This window comes from Pelophylax lessonae (assembly GCF_965119305.1).
Source record: "Pelophylax lessonae genome assembly, chromosome: 3".
NCBI classification, from domain to species: domain Eukaryota; kingdom Metazoa; phylum Chordata; class Amphibia; order Anura; family Ranidae; genus Pelophylax; species Pelophylax lessonae.
In genome coordinates this window covers 152284905-152303252 of record NC_138770.1, presented here as the reverse complement: position 1 = coordinate 152303252, position 18348 = coordinate 152284905, and positions in this window count along the sequence as shown.

The following is an 18348-nucleotide window of genomic DNA, read 5'->3' as shown; positions in this document are numbered from 1 at the left end:
CCTACTGACACCCTAGATTTTAAAATGTTTGTTTACATTTATAAGCGCGTTTTTGTGTGTGTGTGTGTGTGTGTGTGACCCTAATGCAATAGTCTGTGCACACCAATGGTGCAGAGTAGGGATGGGCTGTGTGTTTGAGTTTAACGTAAGTTCAACATAAGTTCGACTTGAAAATCATCTGTTCGTGTGTTTGCTGAACACCCAAACAAATGGGGCGTTCTGCGGGAAGTTCGCCTGCCAATGAGCGCCCCATAATGTACTGTGCTCCTGCAGTGCATTGATTGCCGATGATTGGCCAAAGCATGCACCTGACCTGTATGCTTTAGCCAATAATAGCACAATGTACTGTGAGAGCCATGATTGGCCAAAGGCAGAGTGCCTTTGGCCAATAATGGTTTAGGGGCTAAGTTTACACCCCACACTATATAAGGCTGCTGCTTACACAGCAGCCATGTATAGTGTGTGACATTAGAGATTAGGCGGGTAGTTAGTGGATTGTGTGTTTAGATACTTTAGTGCAGTCCATGTAGTGTACAGGCATACCCCACTTTTAAATGTCATTTAAACTTGCTCACGGTTGTAATTTATTGCTGGATATGTTGTAGTCCTGGGTCCCCTCTCAGTTTGGTGTCCCTTTCACTTATGGTTCGGGAGCAGTGCCTTGCCAAGTTGACCAATAGTTACTATAGACGCCAGTGTTAAAGACAGGGAGCAGTGCCATGTCAAGCTGACCAAGATTTCCTATAGATGCCATTGAGCACTGAAAGCTAAAAATTGGTCTGGGCAGGAAGGGGGTGAAAGTGCCCTGTATTTAGGTAGTTAAGGGGAACACCATGACAGAATCTTTTTAAAAAAACAGCGTGGTGCCCCCCCCCCCCCCAAAAAAAAAAAAAAAAACGATACCAGGCCCTTTGTGAGGTAAAGATTTTAAAGGGGAACTCCACGCCAGAATTTAAAAAAAAATAACGGCGTGGAGGCAAATCCGTACCAGACCCTTATCCCAGCATGCAGCCTAGAAGGCCTGGAAAGGGGGGGGCAAGCGAGCGCCCCCCTCTCTTGAACCATACCAGGCCCCTTGCCCTGATGTCAGAAGGAGCGGTGCCACCGGGTGACATAGCTGGGTGGCCCGCCCTTTGCCTATATAAGAGCTGTCAAAGCGGAGAGAAGGCAGATGGCATTGGATAAAAAAACACAATTGGGTCAGTCATTCTGGAACCAAAAGCAAGTTCATCCATCGGAATAGGAGTGACACATCTCTCTACCAGTGGGGGTCAATCATAGCTGTATAAGTCCTGCTGGCCTAATTGGTTCTGGTGAGTGGCCAATACTTACCAAGGTGGTGGAGCACGGAGCGCATATTTATAAGCACCTTATTGTTTGGAGCACTTATCACCTTTTGGAAATACTGAGAAGAAATCTCTCTTTTTATCATAAGAGACAAATGAAATGTTCACTGCATTGTGAAGATTTTTAAACACAATAATTGATTATTAAATCACATCACTTTTATTCACTTGATATGTAATTTGAATATGTTTTATACATTCCTATATAGATTTTCTGTACCTTTAAGCACGTTTGCACTTTTAAAAAGGGCACTTAGGCACTTTCTATAGAGTCTTTTGATTATTAGGCACATTTAAAAATATACACAAGTGGTAGTAGCGCCTCATCCAAATCAACATATTGTGGGGAATGTATCAAAACTGGGAGCAGCCAGAATCTTGAGCAGCTGTGCATAGCAACCAATTAGCTTCTATCTTTCATTTTCAAAGCTTAACTAAAAAAGCTGAAGAAAGAAGCTGATTGGTTGCCATGCATAGCTGCTTCAGATTCTATCCACTTCAGATTAGATAAATTCCCCCATCATAGTGTTTCAAGTCATCTGCTACAAGCACTTCTATGGAGAGCTGTGTAGAAAGATCAGACACACGGGAGCTAATTGTTTCAGCCCCAGGGCTTAGAACTGGATTGCAGCTGTCACATGCCAGCCGGGACCAAACAGAATTGCTGATGTTGTTTTAAAATGCCATTGGGATAAATAGCTGATTCAGCACTGAGGACTCAAGCATGCTGCCAACTGTCCCTGATTTCGAGGGACTGTCCCCAATTTGTAACAAAGTCCCTCTTTCCTTCTCATTTGTACCTCATTTTGGTCTGATCTATATAAATAGTATATAAAATACACTTTTTATCTTTCAAAAAGTATTTTCCAGTGCTAAACCTTTCATCCAATCTTTAAATTGTTGTAAAGAGAAAAATAGTCCGTGTAAGTCCTGGGTGTTGGGGTCTCACACAAAGACTATGTTTCATTAAACAGAGAAGGAAAAAGAATGGGAGAGAGACAGTGTGGGAAGACGAGGACAAGGGGAAGAAAGGGGCACTAGAAAGGGGGGGGGAAAGGAAAGAGGGGGGGGAAGGGGCGGGAGGAAAAGGAGAGGGAAGATAAGGGGGGTGGGAGGAAAGAAGGGGAATAGGAGCTGAAAACCTCGTGATGAACCTCACATTTTGATAGTTATCTTTAGGGATGGTCTTATACAAGAGCTCAGATCTAGATCGAGCCTTAGCCCGATTGAATGCTCTTCTAAGGAGGCTTCTTGAATATCCCCTGGCAAGCAAACGCTCTTGCAACTGATTTGCCTGAGTATGAAAATTTGCGTCAGTAGAGCAATTTCTACGGAGTCTTAAATATTGGGCATAAGGAATGCTGTTTATCAGGGGGGTGGGATGGGCACTTGCTGCACACAGAATGGTGTTCCCAGCGCTGGGATTCCGATAGAGATCAGTATCGATCCGGCCATCAGGCAATAGGGAGATATTGAGGTCCAGGAACGAAATTTATTGATGACTAATTGTATGTGTAAATTTCAAGTTTAAGTTGTTATTGTTCAATGCCAGTAAGAATTCCTGGAGATCATCCCTATTGCCTGTCCAGATGATCAGTAGATCGTCAATAAATCTGTGCCATATGAGAACATGTGGCAACCATTTTTCCATATTCTCACTGGATAAAAAAAACAAACGTTCCCAACCGCCAAGATATAAATTGGCGTAGGACGGTGCACAGCAAGTGCCCATCGCAACCCCCTGAATTTGTAAGTAAATCTGTTCCAAAAAAGTAAAGTAATTTCTTGTTAAAATAAACTTTAATAGTTTCAAAACAAAGTTCATAAGGGGCCAAGTTTTATGGTCTTGTGCTTTAAGAAAAGATTCAGCCATTCGGATGCCCTGCCTGTGCGGGATACTCGAGTACAACGCCTCGATATCAATGGCAACGAGCAGGGCATCCGGAGGGACCTGAATCTCCTCTAAATGTTTGAGGAGGTCGGTCGTGTCCCGTATGTATGAGGGCAGACCTAACACATGAGGGATTAGAAAGGAATCCACGAATTTACTGGCATTCTTCGTCAATGATTCATTGCGCGATATGATCGGTCTACCTGGGGGGAAAAGGATATCCTTATGCACCTTAGGTAACGTGTAAAAAGTAGGGGTTTTTGGATATTTGACATTTAGAAAGTTATATAAATCCTTATCAATAAGGCCCTCAATGAGGTGTACCATTAACTAGTTACAGTACCGTTTAAAAATCCCACTAGCCCTCCTCATTTATCTTCCTCCCTTTCCCTTCTTTTTCTCTTTTTTCAATCCTTTCTTTCTTTCTCCCACCCCCTTTTTCTGTTCCCCCCCCCTTTTTTCTTTTCTTTTCCCCCTTTTTTCTTTGTTTCCCCTTCTCTTCCCCTTTTCTCCTCCCTTTTCTTCCTTTCCCATTCTTTCCTCCCCTTTTTTCCCTTTGGGTTCTCCTATTCCCCTTCTTTCCTCCCACCCCCCTTATCTTCCCTCTCCTTTCCCCCCCCCTTTCCCCCCCCTCTTTCCTTTCTTTCCCCCCCCTTCTAGTGCCCCTTTCTTCCCCTTGTCCTCGTCTTCCCACACTGTCTCTCTCCCATTCTTTTTCCTTCTCTGTGTGATGAAACATAGTCTTTGTGTGAGACCCCAACACCCAGGACTTACACGGACTATTTTTCTCTTTACAACAGTTTGATTTGGGATGTTGGTACCTCTATATGTGTGATACAACAAACATTAATTTTTTCAATCTTTAAATTGTGCGGATTTGTAAATTTACAAAGCCAGTATAAAGGAATAGTAGTGGTAAAAAAAGGCAGTTGTGGGTTTAGCTAATCAGTTTTTTTTATAATTCTCCTTTAAGGGGGTGTGGCAGGGGGTGTTTTCTATGCCTATATACTTTTGCTAATAGGTGTCCCTCGTTCCCTTCTCAAAAAGTTGGGAGGTATTCTAAAGTAGTTAAGTAGAACTTATTCCAATACTTTTTTAGCTTTGGCTAAACCCTTATTGGGCATTGATTGCTGTCTATGAGCTCAGTTAAATCAGGGCTGAATTCAAATGGTTTGAACTGGATGGACGTGTGTTATTTTTCATCCAGAATAACTATGTATCTATGTATTTCACAAAGCTTTTCATAAGGATAAGCATCTTTATTTTTAGCCACCTGACCATGATTTTCAAATTTTATTGGACTCATTGGCTAAAAATAACTGTCACTTTTGCCTAAAATAAGCATCCTTATCCTGATATTTTAACTTTTTGAGTAGATCCTTGTGTCCCCAATGAGATTTTTCTGTACCACCTGTCTTACACAGGATGTTAAAGGATATGTCAGGGATAGAGTTTCCATAATCCTTACAAATGACTCAAACCTAGAGAGAAGTTTAACTGGAGTTTCACTTTAAAGAAGCCATACCAATACTCTTTTTATAACTACAATTTTATAAATTTAGATAAATCCATCTGTCAAGTTTCATATGTCTAAATAAATAACCCCATTCTCTTTTAGAAATGTCAGAAATCTGCTTTTCCTCTGCACAGAGAGTGATATAAAGGAACGCTGGCTGATTTATGGACCATGTGAAGATCTGATATAACATGAATGTTTGTGTTAATGTCTCTGCGTGTTTCTGAGCAGAAACCTTCCAGAACCAAAAGATTCTCTGCCGGGAAATCTCAGTAGATGGGTGGCTGTATCAAACGCTAAAAAATAATTGAGAGCCGAATCGCTGGTTTCGATTAATCAATTCACAGAAATATGGAAAACATTGCATAGCTTGGATTCATAGCTCGCCGCCAAAGAACCACGGGAATTAATCTTAACAAAAATTCACCTCTTAAATAAAAGAAAGGAAAAAAAGGAGTTGGGGGTAAGTATAGAACAGGCCATGAAATGTATTCTCAGAGCTGGCAGTGTTATGTTACTAGAAAAAGCATCAAAGAAACTAGTAACAAGTGAAACCCTCCAGACATTGCCTACATATAAATCTTTTTAATCTTTCAACTTTAAAATCCATCTAACATGGAAGGTATTGCATGGCAGGAAAATGTACACTAGTTTTTGAAGGGTTATTCCATAAACTGCGAGTTCATCCTGATTGTTTCAATGTGTAGCTGCCTTTTTTTTCTGTTACATATATTATTTTCTTATTCTTTTGCTCCTCTACATTTTCTATGAAGGTAAAGATTGCTGATATAAAAAGTACCAATTGATTCATTTATATATTCATTATCAAACCATTAACGCTGAGTTTATCTCTCTCCATGTGTTGTTACGTACAGTATTTTTATGCTCATTGATGCACATTTTCATGTGTTGTAAGCTACTCTTTTGGGTTCTGCAAGCCAATGAAAGGTTCAGTTTTTATAGGAGGGGCTGATTACTACATGCTGGAAACATGTGTTGACATCTTTAGGGCCTACAACACATGTGTTAATGAACTGAAAAAATAAAAAAAATAGACCTGCACTTTTTTAGTCATGCTTTTTATAACGGCACACAGATGTAAATTAGCATTTTTGTTTGGGGGGGGGGGGGGAATTTGTTATTGTGTTAGCATTTAGTAATCTTCAGCACAGCAGCACTTTTTTTTTTTTTAAACATTTTTATTGAGGTATGTAAATGCAGAACATATACAAACAGCAGTAGAATACATGCGTAACAAAGTATGTGTTCAAAAAGAAACCAGATCTAACAGAGGACAACTATCCAGCATAAGAGATATATAAAGATCTAGTAAGGACCTGATGAGGACAAAAACATCAGCAAAATTGAAAAACAGTCATGACGACCAACATGGCTTAAACATTTGTGAAGACCGAGCGCCCAGGGAAAGAACCAAGCCCGAGCCCAGCAGCACTTAGAGGGCATGCATTTTGAGCTGGGCTTTGCCCAGTGCTGTCAGTCTAACACTACAAGCATGCTTACAGAAAAAAGTGTGTAGGCGGTGCCGCTTTTAGAAAGGGAGTTGGCCCCCTAGAAGACAGGTTAGAAACCACAAAGCCATTTAAATAGTAAAGCCTCGTACACACGTACCGATTGTTGGCTGTGAATTTTCGGCCAACATCCGATCGGCCGATTGTCGGCTTGTTAGTTTAATGCTTCCGACAACCGACTGCGACTTTTCGGACAAAAAAAATCTGGTGTGCATGCTATAAAATTTTTGTTGGCTGTCACCAGAACGGCCGATTGTTCCTCAGTCAGTACAGATTTCGGCAGACAAAAATGTGATGAGCAAGACTGGGCATGCTCAGAGAAGAAAAAACACACGGAAAGTAAACCAGAACATGACATCACTTCTGCAGTTGGTTGTTGTTGGCCGACAAAATTTGTGTGCAGTCTAGAGCACATTTCAACCAACACAACAACACTGGACAAAATACGGCTGATCGGTCGGCCAACAATCGGTGCGTGTGTACGAGGCTTTAGTCTACTTTTGTTTAGAAAAAAAAAAACATTCCCCTCTGGGTGATCTATGTACATTACAAGGATTTTAACAAACTTTGTTGCAGATTCCTACCTTTTGTTATTCTGAAGAAATTCTTGTGTGTTTGTCTGTGTCCATGTGGAAAAGTGAGTCTAATGGGAGTGGCTTCATAATTATCAATCAGCTGTGCACCTGCAGGGCTCTAATGAGGAAAGCTGCTGGGCCTGCATCCCTTTAGCTGTGATTTCCTATGAGAAGTATCTCACACAAAAAATGTTGTTGCAGGGGGTGCCTAAAATCTGACTTGTATCTTAGGGCAGACTTCTGGGAAAATTGGGGAGCCAATCACACAGGCAGGAAATAATGTTTCTGGGGTGTGGTCAGTACACATTCTCTGTACAGAACACCTCCAGGTAGCCATATTGCATTTTCAGAAAATTACAGAGCTGCAGATTGAAAAAGAAAGGTCATTTTTAATAACATTCAATTGCAATATGACTTCTGTCGCAATTGTATACAGTATATTATTATTTTTTTCTTTATTTGCTATTTCTATTCCCTAAGAAAGTGGAGTTGCCCTTTATTAACTATTCACACCTAGTTCATTGTGGCCAACAAACACTGTAACCCCTCTCTTTCTCTCTCTTCCATAAGTAGGATGGGGGTGTGCAGCATATCCCATGCCCGCCAGTCCCTCGAGTCTCCCCAGGACACATAAGTCTTGGTGACCACTGACTTGTGTCACGAACCGGCAGGACTGGTAGTGGATCCTCTGGACCAGAGAGGCGATGGCGCGGGTTGTACTAGAGGACCGGTTCTAAGCAGTTACTGGTCTTCACCAGAGCCCACCGCAAGGCGGGATGGATTTGCTGCGGCGGTAACTACCAGGTCGTGTCCCCTAGTAACAACTCGACCTCTCTGGCAGCTGATATGGCGTGGTACACAGGGAGTAGGCAAGAGCATAGTCGGACGTAGCAGAGGTCAGGGCAGGCGGCAAAGGTTCAAAGCCGAGTAGTCGGTAACAACGGGTTCGGCAACAGGCAAGGCAAACTAACACAGTAGGGAACGCTTTCTCAGAGGCACAAGGCACAAAGATCCGGCAGGAAGCTTTGGGAGGAGAAGGTAATTATGGGCAGTGCACAGGTGAAGCCTAATTAAGTCAGCACTGCCTCTCACAAACCTTAACCCTTAATAACCACTTTGGGCCAGGCACCAATCACTGGTGCACTGGCCCTTTGAATCTAAGAGTCCCGGCGCGCGCGCGCCCTAGAGAGCGGAGACGCTGGAGTGCTGCCTGGGGGCATACGCTGTGAGCGCTCCGAGGCCAGCAGGGGGCCCGGAGCGCTCAGCGTAACAACTTGTTTATTCAGAACTCTGTTCACAGTAAAACACACATTGCAGAAAGCCACTGGTTGGTACTGTTCCCAAGTCTCGTTCCTAGGTTATCCCTGAGGATCCAAGTATCAAGTATGAGTACCACGCTGCGTGGTCCAAAGCCTCACAGAGGGACCACCCTGCTGTAACTGAAAAAAGTGATCAACTATCATTATTGTTTTAAAAGCAAGCAACACCCCCACCTTACCCTTTTCTGTCTTCTTCTTCACTTATACATTAGATTATTAATAAAGACCCTGAACTAGTAATCTAAAAGCAAGTAGAGGCAAGTGTAACATTTTAAAAGCAAGTATCAATTCCCAAATTGAAACAAAAGACAAAATGAATTTCTTTATTATCTCATAAATAAAATTGACAGTGATAATGTTACTATTTTACAGTATATTACTAATTTGGAAAATGAAGTTATTAGTATTATAGGCAATATATTGGTGATTTCAAATGAGTTCATAGTTTACTCATTATGTGATTTACTCTCAGATATAAAAATTTAATTAACAAGCTTTATTAATTCTGCTTGCAAAGTGAAAACTGGTGGCTTGGTATAACAGTATAAATTAAAATTATATATCGTAAAGTATTAGGGATCTAAAATATCTACAGGCAGGAAGCTCTGCCTGTAGGACAGGCTGACATTTTTAGCTGTAGGAGACACATAGGGGCCCAATTATAAAGTTGTGATATGGCCTAACTATTGGCATAACGCTGCTTTTCTATTACAAACACCTTCGGCACATTTTTAAAGCACAGCTGCATGCTTCATAAGTGTGTTTTTCCTTGTTCTAATGAATAGCGAAGAGGGGAAAGTGCGGTGAGGACCTGAAATAGGTAATATGCCAGCATTCTCCTCCTAGGCTGCTTATCCTAAAATGCCCTGATTAGGGCCTGAGCAGCCGATTGCCAGGCCCCAGTCCTGTCAGATGGGTCATAGAATGTGCAATTCCCCAGCAAGAGTGACTTTGTAAGTGTAGTGGGTGAAAAGGATCAGAGTGGCAGTAAAGAAGGTATAGGCACTGAAGAGCGCCAGGAACAAGGTAGAAAGAGTGTTTGGAAGATTTTTTTTTTTTTCATTTTTTTTAGAGCAAAAGAGGGTTATAAGCCCTGACAGATTTTTGTTTGTCAGGGCGCACACCCTGTAGTTCAGCGAACGGCCAAACAGGCAAATGTTCAGCCCAAACTCATGCTCGGGTCGAACCGTTCATTCATCCCTACTCTTCACTTTCTGTCCCAAACAGTAAGTGAGAGGAAATCCCTGCAAATGAAGGGAAATCCTTGGGGACTTCCAGAACTAGTATCCCAATTGGAAGATTTTCCCTCTATTACTTTTCTGGGGACAACCCAATTTGGGATTTTCTTTTACTTTCACTGATAACGATAAACAGGACAAATAGAGAGGGTGAATCTCCCTAATGGGGGCACAGACAGCAATAAAAACTGAAAAACCTTCTAAACTCTTTACACTCTATCCAAAACTAAAAAAAAAGTTTGCCTTTATTTATACTTTAAGCATCCAGACCAAGCATGAAGATATTTTATTCTCCCCCCCCCCCCCCCTTGTATACTTACATCTTGTAAATACCCTGTCAGAAGGTTGCAGGCTAGAGTTTTTGAAACCTTGGTTGTTGGTGGTTACATGATACAATGGGTACAAACCTGTATTGCTTTTTTTGGTCAGGTGGCAAATCAGATTGGCTTTGTGTGAGCAAAGGTGTCAATGTGACCATTGGCTACAGTACATGTTATCCTGGGAAGCATTTATTAAGAAATAGAGCAAAGTTTTCTTTGCTGCTTTATTATACTTTCTTCCTAACTTTGTTATGTTCTGTTTCAGCATGTCTGCAGTATGGTGGCAGTGAAATTTATAGATGCTGCAAGACTCTGAACTTGATATTTATAGCTATGTGAAAGATTTATAGCGTAACAGAATACTACTTCAGGATATAATTTATGTCCGATTTGATTATCATGAATCAATATGTATTTGTTTTACATTCACATGCATTTGTTAAGTATACATTTTTTTGATTTAGGATTTTATGAACTCGAAATTCCAGGAGAATTTACAACTTATTTTAATACTCAAAACAAAGGACAACCTTAAAGTGGAACAACCTTTAGCTGAGTTAAATAGTAGTTCTTAATGGATAGCTGTATGTTCTGCAAATTAAACTTAAAGTGAAATTCCAGACTAAACCTAACTAATCCTAAAAGTGTCCCCTCCCACCTCCTAACACCTACGCTAGCTAACATGTACATGAAAGATATATATACTTACCTATTTTCAGCCCAACCGGTCATGTGATCTCCCCTATGTCAGCCAGCTGCGGCTGCGGGGGGAGGAGAGAGCACTCAACAACAGATGAATTCCCAGGAGCAGTGATGTAACCCTTAACTTTCAATGGTCCATCTATTGTTGGTCCTCCCTCCTTTCCAATGCAGCTGCTGCTGACTGGGCCGCTAACTGTCACAGGGGAGCCAAATCATGTGAATGGACCAGAACGGCCTGAAAATAGGTAAGTATACATATCTTTTTTACAGAGGTTCATCAGCATAGGTGTTAGGAGGGTGGAGGGAGCATTTTTAAGATTAGTTAGGTTTAGCCTGGAATTCCACTTCAATATGCCAGAATGCTATATTTCTGAAAAATGCAAAGTGGATAGCTATTTTATTTGTCTGCTTTGTTTTTTTGGATGCACCATTTGGGAAAAAAATTGTGTTCCTAAAGTTCACTTTAGGGAGTAATATGGCATGAATTAGGTGACGTGCTTCTTCTATAGGTTTAGGTTTGTTGGGGCAAGGGTTGCCACTGGCCAGTAAAAATTGGACATGTTATTAATAAGAAAGAGATTATGAGACTGGAATTTTTTCCAGAAAAGGAAGCAAACTTAGTTGGGGCCTTTGGGATAAATATTGTTTGGGGGACCCTTAACTTTTTCAGACATATTAAAACACAGTATAGAATAAAATACTGATGAGGACAGACTATGTTTACTTTGTGCTGGAAAAAGTAAAAAGTTGGTTGCAACCAGCTTTAAACTACTGATCGACCAATATCGTTTTTTTTAATGCCGATACCGATATTTTGGTCATCGGATATCGGTATCGGCCAATATCTGCCGATATTTTCGGACATGTAAAAATGTTTTTTTTTCACATGTACTCCTTGTGGAGGGATCTGAGGGTCTAAAAGGCCAAGTTTGGCTGTTTTTAATGCTGTCAGTTTTTTTAACTCTGCGCCGAGTACCTGGAAGTGATGTCATGACATCACTTCCGGGTTTTTTACATGGAGACGCAGTACACTGGGTCTTCTCTTCGGCAGTGGCGGCGGTGGAGGTAGGATGCTCGGGTCTCCCAGTGGGACGGTAGACCGGGGCGAGCCACGGAAGGCGGTGGGAGGGGGGGGGGACATCCCTTCCTTGTAATTACAGCCGAGCAGCTTCTCAGCGGCATCGGTTGTCATTACAAGTCAGCCGACCGTCGGCTATGGACACCGGTACCGGGGTGATGCCTCTAGCTGCAGGCATCACCCAGTACAAGCGCTTTCCCGAAATATCGGCAATATCGGTAAATTCAAAGGCCGATTCCGATATATCGGGGAAAGTGCATATCGGCCCCCGATATATCGGTGTTGCCGATAATCGGTCGATCCCTACTTTAAACCTGAACTGTTTAAAAACTCAGTTTGAGGCCATCTACTCACAGAGACAGTGAATGCAAGGCTGGAATTATTTGCACATATATATATACTTAAATACTTAAAGTACAGCTTAGTTGTTCTCAATGGGCAGACCTCAAATCACCCAGTACCAGCACAGAACTGTGACCGGGACTTCTGAAACAGTGTGATGACCTGCTGACCAGCACACATAAATGGTATCAAGGTCACACTTCAACATTTAAAGGTCACATTATTGTTTTGAGGAAAAATATTTATCAATTTCTTACCATAATTAATAAAACAAAAAATTGCCATCTTATGTGACCTAAATCTAAGCAAAGGTTAAATTGTACCTTGAATACTGAGAAGAATCTATTCTTTTCAATATTCTTTTCAAACAGACCCTCTTTGTTAAACTGACCACACGCTGCTTGAATTTCAGTAAATTCCTGCTCCCTCAGCTGAAATTCAAGCAATTTATGGCCAGGCTGGTGCCGCTCCATTCAACAAAAGTTTGTCGAAAGAGCCTATCAGAAAAATAGTAAACCAAACAGCATCTAATTGAATGCAGGCACTGTTAGATGCGTCAGAATACAATACCCAAACAGAATGGATTCATTTACTCAAGCTGTTAGTGTGGATGGAGAAATCAGTTAGAATAACCTATATGAGTGTGGACAGCTTTAGGCTTGTAGGTAGATAAATGGATCAGCTAGGCATATAGGCTGACTGACACTTAGTAGGAGTCACAGCCTGCATTTGTAAGGAGCAATTATGCTTGCCCTCATTGCACATGTATAAATTCAAATTCTACTTATAAGGAGGGGTCCAGAGTATACACCTTGATTTCACAAGTGACAACCTATACATTGGACTACTCACCTGTGCAATTTCTTCTCCAGCACACATCACTCCCCCACAGAGTTTACCATAAATCTCTCGCCATGCACATGGGGAATGCAGCGAAATTGTGTATACCGATCCACTGGGGCACAACTCACACTTCTTCACTCTCAGAATGGCTCATACGCCTGCAGAAAACCGCTGATATTGAAGAACCTATCAGCCTGGAAAAAGACTCCCCCTCCAAATTCGCAACTACTTGGGCTTGTTGGCATCCTTATTGTACCACTGACCATTACAAATGCCTTGTAGTTTCCAAGGTTTAACCTCTAACTAAACAAACGACCTCCTTGCCTGACATTACACCTCCTCATCCCTTTTCATGGGTCCTGTTATAGACCTCGTGAATAATCAATATATAATACCCTCTACTACTAGTTCCTAATAACCCCCCCCCCCCCCCCCCGCATACCCCTTTTTTCATTTTTTTTTTGCTCTCCTTTCCGCATTGCAGTTATCGGTTTAGCCTATATTAGGAGAGTGGCATTGGCCATTGTTTATAATCTCCTTTTTGCACTTTCTATACCCTTGACAAACCATCCTCCCTCAGGACAGATATGTTTTGCACTTATATAAACCCGCCCTCCTTTTTTTTTTTTTTTTTCTTCTTTGTAAATTCTTCAAACACTCTAATTATTTGTTTGGGACTTTCCCAATAACTTTTTTTTTTATTTTTTTTTTCTTCAAGTTTTATTGAAAGTTTTGCACATTACATTGAAAGCAAGACATATGATAACGTTTTTGGGTCAAGAACATTTGACCCTATTTTTTACGTTTTGAATGTACAGCTAATACGTAGTGAAATTCCAAGTACTAGATATCTTATGGGAAAGAATAGAGGAGGGGCTGGGTAAAGGGGGGTGCTTAACCGCCTCCCGCCCACCGTATAGTAAAATGATGGCAGGCTGGATCAACTCTCGTTTTGGGACAGCGTCATATGACGTCGCCCCAATCACACCGCTCTTGCGTGCCCACAGTGCGACCCCAATCTCGGTAAAACACAGATAATGAGGATCTTTACCCATGTGATCAGCTGTGTCCAATCACAGTCGGACACATGTAAACACAGACGTGCTGGTAATCAATCAGTGGCATCTCCTCACAGAGGAGACCTGTACATGTAATCAGGCCACTGATCATCAGTGCAGCCTCAACAGTGCACACCAGTGATGTCAATTTGTGCCTATTAGTGCCCACCAGTGATGCCAATCCATGCCCACCAGTGATGCCTATCTGTGCCCATCAGTGATACCAGTCAGTGCCCATCAGTGATGCCAAGTTGTGCCCATCAGTGATGCCAGTCAGTGCTGCCTTTCAGTGCCCATCAGTGCCGCCAATCTGTGCTGCCTATCAGTGCTCATATTGATGCCTCCTCATCAGTGTCCTTCAGTGCCGCCTCATCATTGTCCATCAGTGTCACCTCATCAGTGCCCACCAGTGCTGCCTCATCAGTGTATATCAGTGAAGGTAAAAAATTGCCTATTTACAAACTTTTCTGACAAAAATTTCTAGTCTTTTTCAAAATTTTCGGTCTTTTTCCGTTTCTTTAGCAAAAAATAAAAAACCCAGTGGTGAAAAAATACCACCAAACAAAAGCTCTATTTGTCTGAAAAAAATTATAAAACTTTCATTTGGGTACAGCATATTCAAAGTGTGACAGTGCTAAAAGCTACAAATCGGCCTAGGCAGGAAGGGGGTGAAAGTGCCCGGTATGGAGTTGGTTAATAATGAAGCTAATAAGCATAACAGGAGGGGCAGCAAGATAAATATCACATGTTCTCACAGGTTTAAAGCCTAGCCGCAGAGTATCCAAGTACTCAGTCTCAAGTGCAGATGATATTTGGAAACTGATCTGTTCATGGGGCCCATAATTTCTGTAGTATGGGCACTGATAAACGTGCTTTTACATACATGAATTCTAGGTGGAGGTGCTGGTTTAGAGTAGAATATAATTGTTGGCTCGAAGGGAGAAGGTTGCTAGTCCAATTCCGAGTAACTAAGAGTCTGGCTGCAATAAAGATATGTGTGGGAATGGAGTGGCAGTTGGGAGGCGAAGTTTCTAGATTCAGCCCTAGTAGTGCTTGTAAGTAAGTGTGGTTCAGATGCTAGTAATTCTCCCAATGAAGGTTTTAATTTTTTTTTCCAGAAAGGGACAAGTAGTGGACAAGACCACCAGATGTGGGTGGTAGATCCTACGTTACCGCATCCTCTCCAGCTAGTAGCAGAGTGTGAGGGGGGAAGTGGACTATTTTTGCCAGTGTTTGGTACCAGTGGTGGAGAAGTTTCTGTGCGGTCTACCAGTGGGTAAGACATCTGGAGAATTTCAGTGGGGCGTTCACTGCCTGATGCCTTGCTAAAAAATCTTTCATAAAATTTAGAGCTCGTTCCCATTTCTCCATTGTAGGTAGATTAGTGTGGTTTTGTATGAGGTTTGGTATGTAATATTTCTTATGCTGATTCCTACAAAACCCCTATTGTATGATCATATGATTTTTCTATTCTTATACTGTATGTACAAAAAATATACATTTTTTTTTCAATAAACCTTGTTTGGAAAAAAAAAAAAAGAAGGAGGATATTTAAAACATTACCACACATACTGACAAAAGGTAATCCCATTTACCATAAAAATTTAAAAACAGAATATAGCGCCTCAGAATTTATTTATAAGGTGAGTGAAATCATTGCTAAATCTTTCTCACAAGGTTAGACAGATCTTATGTTTAACAAATGGCTTTCCCATTCTCTGTCCTTCATGGTGGAAGGAAGATACATAGAAATTCATGAAGCTAAAGATCCTAAATATAACTAGGAAATTATACTCAAACTGCGGAATGTTCATAATCTCAGCAAGTCCCCAGTGAGCCTCTCCCACATAACATTATTGCCTTTGCTTCAATATCATTGCATTTTGGCAAAGTATCCATGTAATTATATTGCCATCTGCTAATTTTTACAGAAATTGGACATAGCTTTGGGAGAGGTGAAACTAATAAAGTTCTGTGCGCGGTTAGTTTTAATCAAAAGATGATAAGTATACATTCCCTGACAAATACGATATTATACTGCATGCTTTCTTAACTTTGACACATATACATATGCAATATTCCATAAGGCAGTGCAGAGCAATTTAAGAAGAAGCATTTTAACATATGTCACACTTTTTTGTTGAAAACTATCAATGTTCTGAAGTTTTATCTTGTTGTTACAATATACTGAATAAGATCTATTATAAATCAGAGATCAAAATGTTATTATTGAGTCTGATGTGCACCATTATTTACAATCCTTTTGGTTGGCTTGAGAGGCATATTGAAGCTATTAAAGCATATCTGAACTCAAGAACAAAAATGTAATATTTGGCACACCCTACCAGTCCTTAGATGTGGTGGCTGCATTGGTTTTCTATTGTTCCTATTTGTTTTTAACCTTATTTTAACATAGTGCTGCTAACAAATTTCTTGTTCTAGTGTTTCAATGTGTTGGATCCTAAAGGCCCGTACACACGAGTCGAAATTCGGCCTGGAATTTTCGTCCGACGACCGATCTGCCGATTTTCGGCTTGTTAGTATGGTGCTCTCAACAACCGACTCCGACTTTTCGGCCGACAAAATTCTGGTGTGCAGGCTATAAAATTTTTGTCCACCGTCAAATCACGTCCGATTTTCGTGCAGTCAGTACAGATTTCGTTAGGGAAAAATCTTATGAGCAAGATTGGGCATGCTCAGAGATGAAAGAACACAAAGAAAGCAATCAAACACATGACATCACTTCTGAAGTAGAATTCTGTCGGACGACAAAATTTGTGTGCAGTCTAGAGCACATTCCAACCAACAAACACCACTCTGGACAAAAGACGGACGACCGGTCGGTGGAAATTAGTTGCGTGTGTACGAGGCTTTAGGCTACGCTTCCAATTTGGGCTACCAATAGTTTCCCTTCTCATCATCATAACATAGGGATGGTGTTCTGTAGTTCCCAGAGGGGTTGATTTACTAAAACTAGAAAGTGCAAAATTCGGTGAAGCTCTGCATGGTAGCCAGTAAGCTTTTAACTTTAGTTTGTTTGAATAAGCTTTGACAAAAAAAAAAAAAAACTGGAAGCTGATTGGTTTCTATGCATGGCTGCACCAGATGTTGCACTCTCCAGGTCTAGTAAATCCACCCCCATAGAGAACTAATAAAGCACTATTTCAATTCAGTGCACAGGAAGTTGAAAAAGGCACACAATTTCTGGCAGGATCAACAGATATATTTCTGTTCTTGCAGAAAATGTACTTACTCTAAAAAAGGAAACTTATAACGCCACCACGTTTAAAGCTGTAATAAATTATATTTCGTTTATAAGTTTAGAAATACTTTAACCACTTCCCCCGGGTCACCGTCATATGATGTTGGGGACTTGAAGTGGCAATATCTGGATGATGGGTGCAGCTGAAGGCATCATCCAGATATCTTTGATTTCAGCCTGTGATTCCCTGCACCATAAAAACAATTATAGTGGCTGTTTCACCGATCGATGATTGGCGAGCCGGAGAATGAACCCACCAGCGGCAGAAGTTTTCCATAGAGCTGACTCTCGGAGGCCGGAAGTGACATTATGATGTCACTTCCAGCACTGGCAGATGTAAACACTGCCATTTTTAATTGGAACCCCTTAGATCGTTTTTGTTTTTTGTGATCTCAGTCTTTCCGGCCTGGAGGAGAGATGTGGGGACTTATAGACCCCCACATCTCTCCATAAAGGGGACCTGTCATGACTTATTCCTATTACAAGTGATGTTTACATTCCTTGTAATAGAAATAAAAGTGATCAAGAAATAAAAAAAAAAAAAAAAAAAAGGGAAAGGGTTAAAAATATATATAGTTTTTAAATAAAATAAACAATAAAAAAAATTTGATCCCCCCCATCCCTGTCTCCGTGTGCTCGCACGTAGAAGTGAACGCATATGTAGGTCGGGCCTGCATATGTAAGTAATGCATTCATTCTAGCACTAGACCTCCTCTTGTAACTCCAGACTGGTAACCTATAAAAAATTTTAAACGCAGCCTATGGAGATTTTTAAGTTCTGTAGTTTATGGCCATTCCACGAGTGTGTGCAATTTTAAAGCATGACATGTTAGGTATCTATTTACTCGGCGTAACATTATCTTTCACATAATATAAAAAATTTGGAGTAAATATTGTGTTTTATTTTTTTTAATTCATGAAAATATTTTGTTTTTTAAATCACGTTTGAAAATTGCTGCGCAAATACCATGTGACATAACAAGTTGCAAAGACCTTTTACCTAGGGTCTCTGCTAGAAATATATATATATATATATATATATATATATATATATATATATAATGTTTGGGGATTCCGGGTCATTTTCTAGCAAAAAAATTATGATTTTTACATGTAGGGAAGGAGCATCAGAATTGGCTTGGGAGGCAACTTAATGTTGTTAAAAATACCCTGTGGACTCCAACCCTTGTCATCTTTTAGCCACATATGACAAGTATGTGCAACTGATCTACATCCTGGAAAATACTGTATATGATGAAGGTAGCAGGCAGATATGAGCAAGCGGTCTTGTAAAGGATGGCTGGGAGCCACATCCAAAGGAAGCATATG